An 11454-nucleotide genomic window follows, 5' to 3' on the forward strand; every position below is an offset into this window, starting at 1 on the left:
CTAAGTGCAAGTACTAGCTCTTAATCATACCTCATGCGTGCAACCAAACACCGTGTTCATGTGCCGCTTAGGCCAATGCAGGCAACCAAACAAAAGTGCACTTGCGTATTAGCTAATGCAGGGACCCTAGATGTAGGCAACCAAACAACTTGGAGATGACGCATTTGGGCTGTTTTTGCTCAAACAGGCCGGGTTGAGATGTGTATGCAATGCAACTACTGTTCACTACTGCAACCAAACACGTCCTAAGCTCCCTCGGTGGGAAGCCTCGTGGTGGATCGATGTTTTTGGGCTGCGGGGTGGGCTCTCTTTGTAAGCCTGTAGTTGACCCGTCTCGCTGCGTCGGTTCATTGCTAGGTATTGTGTCGCTTGTCTGTTCGTTCGCGAGCAGGTACCGTCCTTTCTTTTGCCGCTGGGTTCACCTCCTCTTCTTTTCTCTTTCTGCCTGTCCTGGGCGAGGGGGAAATATCTGGTACTCCCACACGTAGGGTGCTCCCGGTGCTCCAAAACTCAGTAACACATTTTTAAATGGTCGAAAAATTCTGAAAAAAATCCAGCACATTGGTACAACATAAAAGTATGTTGTCAAAAAAATTGAAATCAAAATTCAAAACATAGCTTGAGAAACATAAATAATAAATTTGACAGTAAATAGTACACAACATAAGTGGGCTTTAGATTAGGCCCATTATCACATTGATGTCCATTTTGTCATTTTTTATCTCAAACAATTTTTTGAATTTTGATTTGAATTTTTTTAACAACATACATTGATGTTGTGTCAATGTGCTGGATTTTTTAAAAATTATTTTAAATATTTTAAAATGTGCTACCGAGTTTGGAGCACCAGGAGCATGAGGGGAAGTACTAGATATTTCCCCCTGGGCGAGGTGGGTGGCGGCGCTGCTTCTTTCTAGAGCATGGCGGCGTGCGTCTTTGTGGTCGACGGGATGTGGTTTTCGGCTGTGGCTTTGGTGGCTTCGTCGGGGTCTTCGGTGGTTCTTCTTCGTCGGACTCGGGTCCGGATCTGTTGTTGGCGTTTTCTTCTTCCTCTACATCAGATCTTCTTTCTCTGGCGGCGCTTGTGGGAGAGAAGGAGAGGGGCAGCAGACATTCTTGCCGTGCTTCGTTGTCGGTGTGGCCGCGGGGAGGGTTGCCCTGTCGTTTCGTCAGCTGATAGGAGTGTGTTGCCATGCCTCTGGATGGCCGCCTGCCGGATCCACGCAGGCCATATCGGCTTCTTCTGCTCCACAACAGGTTCTATTTTCTGTTCTCTTTGTCTTGGTTGTAGTTGGATATCTTCATCTTCGTCCATGAAGGCGGGCTGCAGGTTCCAATTCCTTTTTTCTTGTACGAGTTCTAATCCCCCCTTTTTGAACGAGGTTCCAGTCCCCTTGGTCTCTCTTTGTCTCCCCAAATCACGGACGTTGCGTCCTCCCGGCAGTCTCCACCATTAATCTCCGCTTGCCGTCCATGTCGTCTCCGTCGCCGCCGCGTCTTGCAGACTGGCGCATCCCAGCAGCCAGTTTCTCCTCCCATCTATGGCGCCTCCAGCTGCTCAAATTCCGTCCCTCAGAATTGGCGGATGTGAATTTGATTCATGCCAAAGTGTGGTCGCCTTAGATACGGTCAATGCTGTTGGTTCTGTCCACTGATGAAAGCATTATATTAGGTTGGTTGATTGCAAGGTGAGTGTACATACTTCTTTTCATGATCTTTTGATGAGTGGTTGTTTGTCAATCATGCAAAAAGTGCATAAACAAAGAAACGGAAATGCAAAAGTGACCCTCAGTCCTTGGATTTAACAAAAATGTATGCATGCTTGGCTATGTATTTGCTGCGTGAGCAAACATATCAGAAAATAAATGAAATCACAACAATTATATTCTTGACATGCAACCTGTGAAGAAAAGGCATATTTATTTGTTGTTATTTGGATAAATATAGTACATTTATTGTTCTATGTGAGTATGCATACTAGATTAGATGTGAAACTTTTGCGAACTAAAAAATATGACATTATAGTTATGTGGCTGCTAGAAGGAGGGCGCGAGAGGGCCGGCCCGGGGCCTTTTTGCCCATGGCTGGGCAAGAGGGAAGGGATTTCCTTCTTAATTCTTGCTTGATTAGATTGATACATCTCATCCCCTTATATAGAGAGGTTTACTTGACCCCTAAGCATGCGACCCTTATCTCTAATTAACCCTAAGACTAACGGGCTATACCGCCAGCCCAGGCCCATTAGGCCCATTACATACTCTAACACTACACCCCACCTGGACATGCAGCTTGTCCTCGAGCTGCAACCTAACCAACTTATATCCATGACTCGACGCAACACAAACCTAACACCTAAAAACAAGCTTTTTACATGTCGGCTTGTTTTATTACTCTCAACCTGAAATGGACCGGGACGCTTTATTTTGGATCCCTGAACATAAAGTGGACACCATCCACACGTCGGACATGCACGTGTACAACCACCTGGATCCCATGGACACCATCTGTACAAAAGGAGTGCATGTGTATGGCCACCTGGAAGTGGTCACAAGAGCACCAGCAGAGGCGCCCTCGCGGCGGCTGGTGGCGGAATGCAGTGGTGCTACGCGATGCGCTCTTGTCGGTGACACCATGCCTTCTCCCCGCCGGACGGCTGTTGGTCTGCACCGCACAGAGAAGAGTGGAGGGCTTTCGATGGAGAATGGCGAGGAGGGGTGCGCCCCCCAACCGCCGATGTTGCAGACTTTGAGGTCACTATCCGTGGGAAAAACAACATGCCCGCTGCCCGTGGGGAAAACCGCATGCCCAAGATCCCCGACGCAGCGGGCGAGATCGAGGTCCTTTGCGCAGCGAAGTGCAACTGGGAGGAGCGGCAACTGCAGACCACGCATCTCCCGCACACGCTGACACGCTAGGAGGCCGCGCGCAGCAGCCTGCAGCCTCACCGCCGCCGACACATGATGGGGAGCGATCCAAGCCGGAAGCGGTGACGGTGACGGCGACGGCGGGAACTTGATCTGCTGGATGGCGACGCCCTGGGACGGCGGCGGCGCTGATGGGAACGAGGTCGTCGTAGTCCTGTCGTAGGGCATCCCATACTGGTACGAGATGACCGGCGCCGTGGTCGCGTCCGAGGGCGGCGGCGGGGTGGGGGGGGGGGGGTAGCTGCTGGTGGTGTGGCGGCGGCGGAGGTGGCTGCTGGGGATGCGGCTGGGGCGCATAGGGCCCGATGAGGAAGGCCCTGATGCCCGCCATGGCCTGTCGTAATTCCAGGATTGCGGCTGTCATCTGCTCCGGGATGAGGACGAGGGCGGACGGCGCCGAGGCAGAGGGTGCAATCGCCCCTGAGGACGCCAGCACGCCCAATGCCGGCGCGCCTGCTGTGTGGGGCAGCAGCGCCGATGAAGACGCTGGTGGCGACAGGTAGGTGTGCGGCGGCGGCGGGTGGGAAGAACTCGGTGGAGGGCTGGACATGATCGAATCCGGCAAAGCTGATACCAGATTGTTATGTGGCTGCTAGAAGGAGGGCACGAGAGGGCCGGCCGGGGGCCTTTTTGCCCACGGTCGGGCAAGAGGGAAGGGATTTCCTTCTTAATTCTTGCTTGATTAGATTGATACATGTCCTCCCCTTATATAGAGAGGTTTACTTGACTCCTAAGCAAGCGACCTTTATCTCTAATTAACCCTAAGACTAACGTGCTATACCGTCAGCCCAGGCCCATTAGGCCATTACGTACTCTAACAGTCCACTATTAAGCTGATGATTGTTCTACTTCTAAATATGAATATTTATACTCTTTCTGGAGAATATAGTGGTTTTGAAGATTGAAGATAGGATATCAGAGTTCTATTCCGAAAGGAATTGTTCGTCTCCGCACGACTGCTATTTTCTAATTCTGTGTAACCTTGCTTGGTGTGTGTTGGCTGTTTTATATTCTTAGTGTTTCAGAGTATGCAAGTTTTTATGTATGGGGCAAACCAATGTGGCCATAACAAGGATGAAACTCAACGAAGCATTGGTGGCAATAGGCTTATAGCCATATATATGTTTTATTAGTTGACCAATGTGCATGATGTTAGACTTCTAGTTCATGCGCTATTCTTGGAATAACCTGAATCTTAATTATCAGACTATACTTTTAGTGTTATTCTATTGACAGGTAAGTGTCGCACTATCCTGAACTATGGCAACTACTCACAGTATTGTGAAATGTTTGATCAAATTTTACCCAGAGAATTACTATGATGCTGGAGTTTTAGTTGTAGGATAATCTGGTTCTGTTGAGCATATGGCTTCATGCAAGTTGCAACTGTGATAACTAAACGGCAGGTTGCTCAAAGTTGTTCTAACTCTGTTTTTTTGGGTTATGGAGATTTCCTAATTGATAAGAATGCTGACAAATCAACATGGAACGTTGTTGTGCACATCCCAACCAATGCAAGCATCTATCAATATCATTCATATGTAGTTGGTTGCTCCAGGGTGATGTTTTCTGCTTCTTTTGTTTTTTAATTTCTTGATGTTTGGCATGGACTTGGATTTCCATATATTGGGTAGATGCTTCTCTTATCTTGATGTTTTTTTATAAGAATTTTATCAATTATTAAATATTACACTTAAGGTCTCTCTGATGGTTCGACAGTGGTCTTGGTCTTTCTAGCTTTCTGGACGGCCTTCATAGTTTATTAACTAATGCTACTGGTGGTGGTTAGGATCAGCTCATGATCTTTTGGTTGTCGCTGTCCATCTGTATATATGGGACAGATGGATGTGATCTGATCTTTTAATTAGGAACTAATTAATTAGCAAGCCTGTCGGTCTCCATTCCTAGATTGGTGCCTTTTGTTTTTTGTTGGTAAGTTGTCCCCTGCTGATTTCTATTAGTTAGTACTACCTCTGTACCAAAATATAAGACGTTTTTGTAGGCCAAGCCAGCATGCAAAAAATGTCTTATATTTTGATATGGAGGGAGTATTTGAGACAGCGACGACTATCAGCTCTCTGTGCTTAGTTTCTTTTAAGGTTCTCTCTATGCTAAGTTGGGATCGTGTCTCTTTTTTTCCCCAAATGTACCATGGGAATCATAGTTCATTTTTCAATTTTGTTAGCAGACAAGGTAATATGAAATGAAGAAGAATATGGCCACATAGTGCAAATGATGCGTATGTGAAGATATGAAGAAATATATCTGAAGGATTATGTTGTTCAAGTGAAATGAGAGAAATACTATGGAGATGCAGTCGGGGAGCTTCTACTTTGTCTCATCTCAATGATGTCCTGCTTTTTTGTTTCACCTTTATTCTATTAATTTCCTACAATTTGATGCATCCGATATTAAACATGTGCATGTAAGATTCTATCCATTGTTCTGCACCTGTGCACCTGGGACATGTTTCTTGTAGTAAAACTTTAGCTTACTTGCCATGTGTTGTACCATTGAAGACTGCCATTATTTTACTCGGTTATCTTTCAGCTAGCAGTATGGCTTTTTATTTGCCACATTTTTTCATTGTTGTTGCCATTGTATTATCGGCTCGATTAGCAGGTGGGCTGTGAATGACTTGTGTGTTCAACAGACTATGCCAGCAAAAGATTATTGAAGCGCCCGTTCATGTGATTTGCTCAAGGCACGCGTATAGAAGGCCACCGATTCCAGAATAGCGCGTTCTAGCTGACCGCATGACAACTACCAGTTGATGTATTACTAGGCATGGCAGAGCGCGCCTACCCATCTAGTATTCGCTATGCCTTCTATATAAATATGGCACACAATTTGCGTGCTCTAGAAAATAACACTTGATCTGATCAACAACACGATCAACTGGGCAGAACAAGTTCTCGAACACTCTTTTGTTTCTTTCCTTCCAGACAGTGACGTGGCAAGGAATAAAATAAAAGGTGTGCACAGTAAAAAATCTGCCTGATCCAAGTATGTCATACAATATTTGGCCAAAAAGGATGTGCATACTTGAAATTTGCAAAATATGACATGCTAAAGAAAAAAGTCTCAGAATTCTAGGTGTGCCACGTGCTACCCACAAGCTACGCCACTGCTTCCAGATGGACCATGCATCCAAGATAATCAGGTGGTTCATTTTCTTCGTATCAGGAGGTGGAGTGCTGGTAACAGGAGAAGTTCACATCCCGTCAAAAAAGAAGAAGAAAAAAACAGGAGAAGTTCACATCGGGAAGGTGGCTCCAATGGCAGACGCAATCACCGGAAGCCTAGCCTAGTCCAGTACCCTGCACTATACTATATAATATTGACAATGGAACATGCTTTAGCCAATGCAACCAAAAGACCGATCTGTGAGAGAGGGTCGGACATCATACTCCAACACTCCCCCTCACGTCTATGCTCCTTTAGAGTTTATGACGTGGGCAGCGGAAGCGAGGGCAGGCCGCAATTATTTATTGTGTTTACTGGGTTTTGAACCCTGAACCTCTTGGTTGTAAGTTTATGCAACTAACCAGTTCACCCGTCAGACCGATCTGATGGAAGAGACTAGGCAGCACATTATTCGTCAACACTCCCCCTTACGTGTGGCTCCCTCAGGCCTAAACGTGGACCGAAAGTGGGCTGCAATTTAATTGCGTCCCGGGTCTTGAACTCAAGACCTCTTGGCTCTGATACCATGTAGAAGTGCATGCTCTAGCCAATGCAACCAAAAGACCGATCTGTGAGAGAGGGTCGGACATCATACTCCAACAACAAAGTGGGCAAAGATCATTGTGAGGCAGCCCTTGTTAGGCAAGACGATCTGTCGTCCAAAGTCTTTGTGCATCGCAAGCCAGATAAAAAATTTGCAACCAAGAGGAGCCCATGATTGGATATAGCCCTGGCAAGACCCAAAGACTGAAGCGAGTCGAAGTAAGATAGATACACCGAGGACGACGAAAAACGTCATGAGGAAGTAAGCGACCACTACGAGAGATCATGTTGATTTTTAGTAAGGTGAATATCGTGGAGGGCCATCCACAAACTAAGCAATTGTAAAAAATTGTCAATGGACATAGGTGATTTAACCTCCTTTAGCCAACGATCACAGTAAGGGTGGCGAAAATAGTATGTCTAGATCTGATTTTTCCGGGGACCAATCCAATAATGTCTGGCGCAATGGTTTCGAGAGGAACATCATTTAACCAAGAATTATAAAGATAAGAGTGCTCTACATGTTCCCTAAGGTAACTCCCGCACCCATGTTGAATTTGGTCCTATCACCAGCGCTTAGGGGAACACCTAAGTGTGACCATGACTTGTTCATATCAGTACGGGCAAGCCAAGCCCTTCTCAGATACATGGAGTGTTTGAAATAAGCACTAGAGGCAGTTATTATTTATTTCCAACTTTGCAATTAATGTTTATTTCCTATGCTATTTAGAGACATTAAAACTGAGCACTAATCCAGCCTTCTCGGGCCATTAGACTCTAGAGCCGTCCATCATGATTTGATCGTACATGGCCGTCCGATTCACATCAAAGTTCTGTTTAGCGCGCCGTAGGCCAAATCTGACATATGGATGTCCTAAAAGGGCCGCTACTCTCGTAGCTTTTTTGGAGGGCCTTGGTTCATCGGGTCCAACGTTCCCGCGAGACGGATGGGCCGCTTGTGGGTGCCGCCCTCAACTCAGTCCACCAGACAGATCACTCACGCTCCTAAAAAAAATCCTCCTTCTCCCGACCTCGAGGTGCGTCGCCGCCGCCAGAAAGAGTATCTCCGGCAGTTTCCCTCCTGGATCCCCCTCCGCCACGAGGAGCCATAGTATGCCTGTCGCTACTTTCTGCCTTGCCCCACGATCCTCGCCTCACAGCGGCTTCTTCATCCCACCACATGCGCTTCGGTCATCGATGTCTTTGGCTCTGAACAAAACGTCTGAACTGCTCTTGATGACTCTTGCCGCAGACTCCCCGTGCCATGGCGCTCCTATTCTAGTTATAGGCTCTACCTGGACATGATTGCCCTCCATACCGTCACCTCCCTATTTTGTAGTTTCATATGTCAAGAATCAGACTTTTGGCCCTGCAGCATGTTGTGATGCATCAATGGCTAAGAATCAAATATAAATTAATGTAGTTCAGATATTTCTCATCATCAGGTCTTTATAGTTTATTTAGTTGATTTTATGCTATTTTATGAAGCTTTACATTTTCTCATAGTCACTGTTTATTCATAGTATACTGTAGAGTCTTATATATAAGTTCTGCTCTTACCCTCTTTGGTCACCTGATTGTAGTTGCAGTGAGTTCACTATAACAATTTTGATTCTTCCACTAGTGATTTCTCTTGAATCGCTACATCTTTGACATAGCTGGGGAGCTATAGACTACAGCGCTGGTGCAGTATGTTCACTTGTGGTACGTTGTCCATTCAGTGCAGCTGAATCCCAACGCTGACTATGAGAGGCAGCTGAATCCCAACGCTGACTATGAGACTATCTGGAAGTGCAGATCGGGATGCTACACTACTGCTTCAACAAATTGTATGCTCGTTTCCAAAGGCTTGAATCTAATATATCTCGAGTTCTCAATCTACATGCATTTGTTCATCATCTCTTCCTGCTTATATATACACGGGGAAAGGAGGAATGGAGAGCTATAATGTTGTTTTGCTAACATATTTACATGCATTTTAGTGTAAATTTAATAGTTGTAGTAGTCGACCAGGCAAATAACAAATTATTGGTATGACCCAATTCAGTTACTCTTTACAGAAATTGTTTTACACTTGCATGAAAAAACAGCATACCATTCAGATTAAAATAACATCCTTTTCATATGATGCACGTTATTGCAAAGAAAAAGACCAATACATATGTAATGGAGATGACTTCCATACATCACTCTCTCACTGGACAGTCTATTTTTTTCTTTCTGATTTATGTGATAAAAAGGAGACAAACAGTTTAAATATGGAAGTTAAAGCTTTATTTTATTTTTATCCTTGGACAATTATGGCTTCATTTTGTAATTCCTACAACTTATTTTTTAAGTTCTCTGGATGTTTTATTATATCCAGCATAATTGAGTATTCCCATTTTGTGGAAACCAAAACTGAAGTGTCAACTTTGCACGAATGAAAAATAAAATAGATACAATATGTATTATTGTTTGGAACTTTCAATGTACTTTAGTTAAATTTACTTCACATGTAGTTAGCAGTTCTGTATTCACTTTGATCAGAATAGATACTATTTTATTTAACTTCGTCGTCACTACACCCATGCTCTCGCGGCCTAGGGAAAACCCTATTTGTGTTGTTGCCATGGCTGTTGAGGACGATTATGGAGGAGGTGAGGGCGAGAAGAAATTACAAGAGGAAGGGCGAGGACCAGGTAGCAACGTGGTCCCACTGCTACTTGCAAGGGATGTAGCTTTCTGAAGTCGGTGAAAAGGTAATAAAACTCGGATCATTGCTCATCTTATTTAACTCGGTCTTTTCGTGGGTTATTTATAAACTTGCATTTATATGTTTTTTCTAAAATTGTGTGTGCTATTGCAGAAGGGAAGTCTTTTTCTCCCTAGGAGTCATTCTGATTAATGGATGGATGGATTTGTCCGCTCTCTGCATGACCACAAATGCAGGCTTGCTAAATCTTCTTCTTTATATATGATGATGTTGACAATGAGAAATAATCTAGTTTAAAAATAAGCAACATATTCTTCTGATGTGGATACAACTAAGTTCCATGTTTGTGTCTCAATATATTTCTGCAAATAACTAACATTAATTGTAAAAATGAACGGGTGCGGCAACGCGCGCCATCATGATCTAGTAATTACAATGGTTCGGCTCAGAGGAATACTCATGTGCATGTGTAGTATGATAAACGGTAAATATATTCATAGTCTCTCGTCTAAGCCTATATCAAGTGATGCATGATGGTTCTGTTTTCCTGATCATGGGCATAGATAATGTAACGAGGATGCCAACAACTTTAAGGACACATTGTTAGAAGAACACTTGTGTTGAAGAGACCCAGTTGGTTGTTATACTATGATAGAGGCAAAGGTGTCCTGATGTTTCGATGAGATGGTGGCTATCATTTTCTGTGGGAGTCGACCTTGACGATCCTACTACAAACGTGCGAGACGTCGCGCCTTAGCAATCGCTAAACCAACTTCCGAGGGTTATTGACCACGCCGGAGCACGATCAACCTGACCACGAGGGCCCGTTTCCTGCGAGCAAACGAAGAACAAGCAAGAAACTAAAATTGCAATCTGGATATTGCGAATATAAGAGGAAAGCTTTATTAATAAAGGTGGGGTTCTGTGACGCCTTGGTCTGGTCGTTGAACACAAACGAAGTACACGAAGTTGCAACTATGGCGAACCTTTGAACTAAACAAAACCCAAAGTCTAAACGGTGTCCTAAGGTCTGTATATATGGAGGAAGAGGAGGGGAATTTCGTGGCCCCTGGGGGGAGGGGTCCGAAACCAACCCTATCTCTTGTTTCCCCACACATACTGACTCTAAAAACAACCTATACTCAAGTATTTCAAAATTACATGGGCCTGGCCCAATAATAAGGTGACGCAGCACCTATAATAGCCTCTGGACGAAATTTATGAAGTGGCATCTTGTATATTTCGTCCAAGGCTTCATGCACTCATTATGGTGGCTTCAAAGTCTTGAAATCATCACTTGTAACTCCGTTCTTGTTCCCCTTGCGCATGCCATCATCTCCATGCTTGGTCTTGCTCCAGTGTTCATCTCCGTTCTTGTTCCCCTTGCGCATGCCATCATCTCCATGCTTGGTCTTGCTCCAGTGTTCATCCCTTTTATCCATGCCAGGCCCTTCATTTGTAAGCAAAACAAATGTATCCAATTTAGACAACATCATATTCTCATGAACATTAGAATCATTACCAAGAAATGAAAGTACCTGATTATTTAATTGGCGTGCGCGAGCTCTAGTAATTGGTCCAGTATATGTAGTAGTAGGGGCTGTGGGTGTAACAATGGTATTGTTGTCCTCATCATCCTCCCCTTCTTGAAATGAAGTCGTCCTCGACGGAAGCTCATCTTCCTCACCCAAATAAGGCTTCAAATCTGCAATGTTAAAAGTGGGACTAACCCCAAAATCTGCAGGCAGCTCAAGTTTATATGCATTATCATTTATTTTCTCTAACACCTTAAAAGGACCATCAGCACGTGGCATTAGCTTTGATTTGCACAAATTAGGAAACCTATCCTTACGCAAATGTAACCAAACAAGATCTCCAGGTGCAAAGACAACATGTTTTCTACCCTTAACTCCAGCAAGTTTATATTTAGCATTCATACGCTCAATGTTTTTCTTAGTTAACTCATGCATTTTTAAGATCAATTCAGCACATTGTTTAGCATCAAAATTAACCTTCTCCGAAGATGGAAGAGGCAACAAATCAATGGGTGCACGAGGTAGGAAACCATACACAATTTCAAAAGGGCACATCTTAGTAGTAGAATGC

The 11454-nt window shown here is 44.4% G+C and overlaps 2 long non-coding RNA genes across 3 annotated transcripts; both read left to right on the plus strand.

Moving 5' to 3' along the window:
* Nucleotides 1-800: 800 nt before the first annotated feature.
* Nucleotides 801-5418, plus strand: LOC120969722 (uncharacterized). Its single transcript, XR_012188804.1, has 2 exons — nt 801-1257; nt 1390-5418. It is a non-coding gene; the product is annotated as an uncharacterized lncRNA (long non-coding RNA).
* A 2244-nt stretch (nt 5419-7662) lies between these two features.
* LOC120969249 (uncharacterized) lies at nt 7663-9679 on the plus strand. 2 transcript variants are annotated; one of them, XR_005763267.3, is made up of 3 exons: nt 7669-8482; nt 9240-9394; nt 9502-9679. It is a non-coding gene; the product is annotated as an uncharacterized lncRNA (long non-coding RNA). The 2 variants fall into 2 exon arrangements; XR_006666823.2 differs by having other exon boundaries at nt 7663-9394.
* The last annotated feature ends 1775 nt before the right edge of the window (nt 9680-11454 follow it).

Source organism: Aegilops tauschii, chromosome 7 (assembly GCF_002575655.3).
Source record: "Aegilops tauschii subsp. strangulata cultivar AL8/78 chromosome 7, Aet v6.0, whole genome shotgun sequence".
Classification (NCBI taxonomy): domain Eukaryota; kingdom Viridiplantae; phylum Streptophyta; class Magnoliopsida; order Poales; family Poaceae; genus Aegilops; species Aegilops tauschii.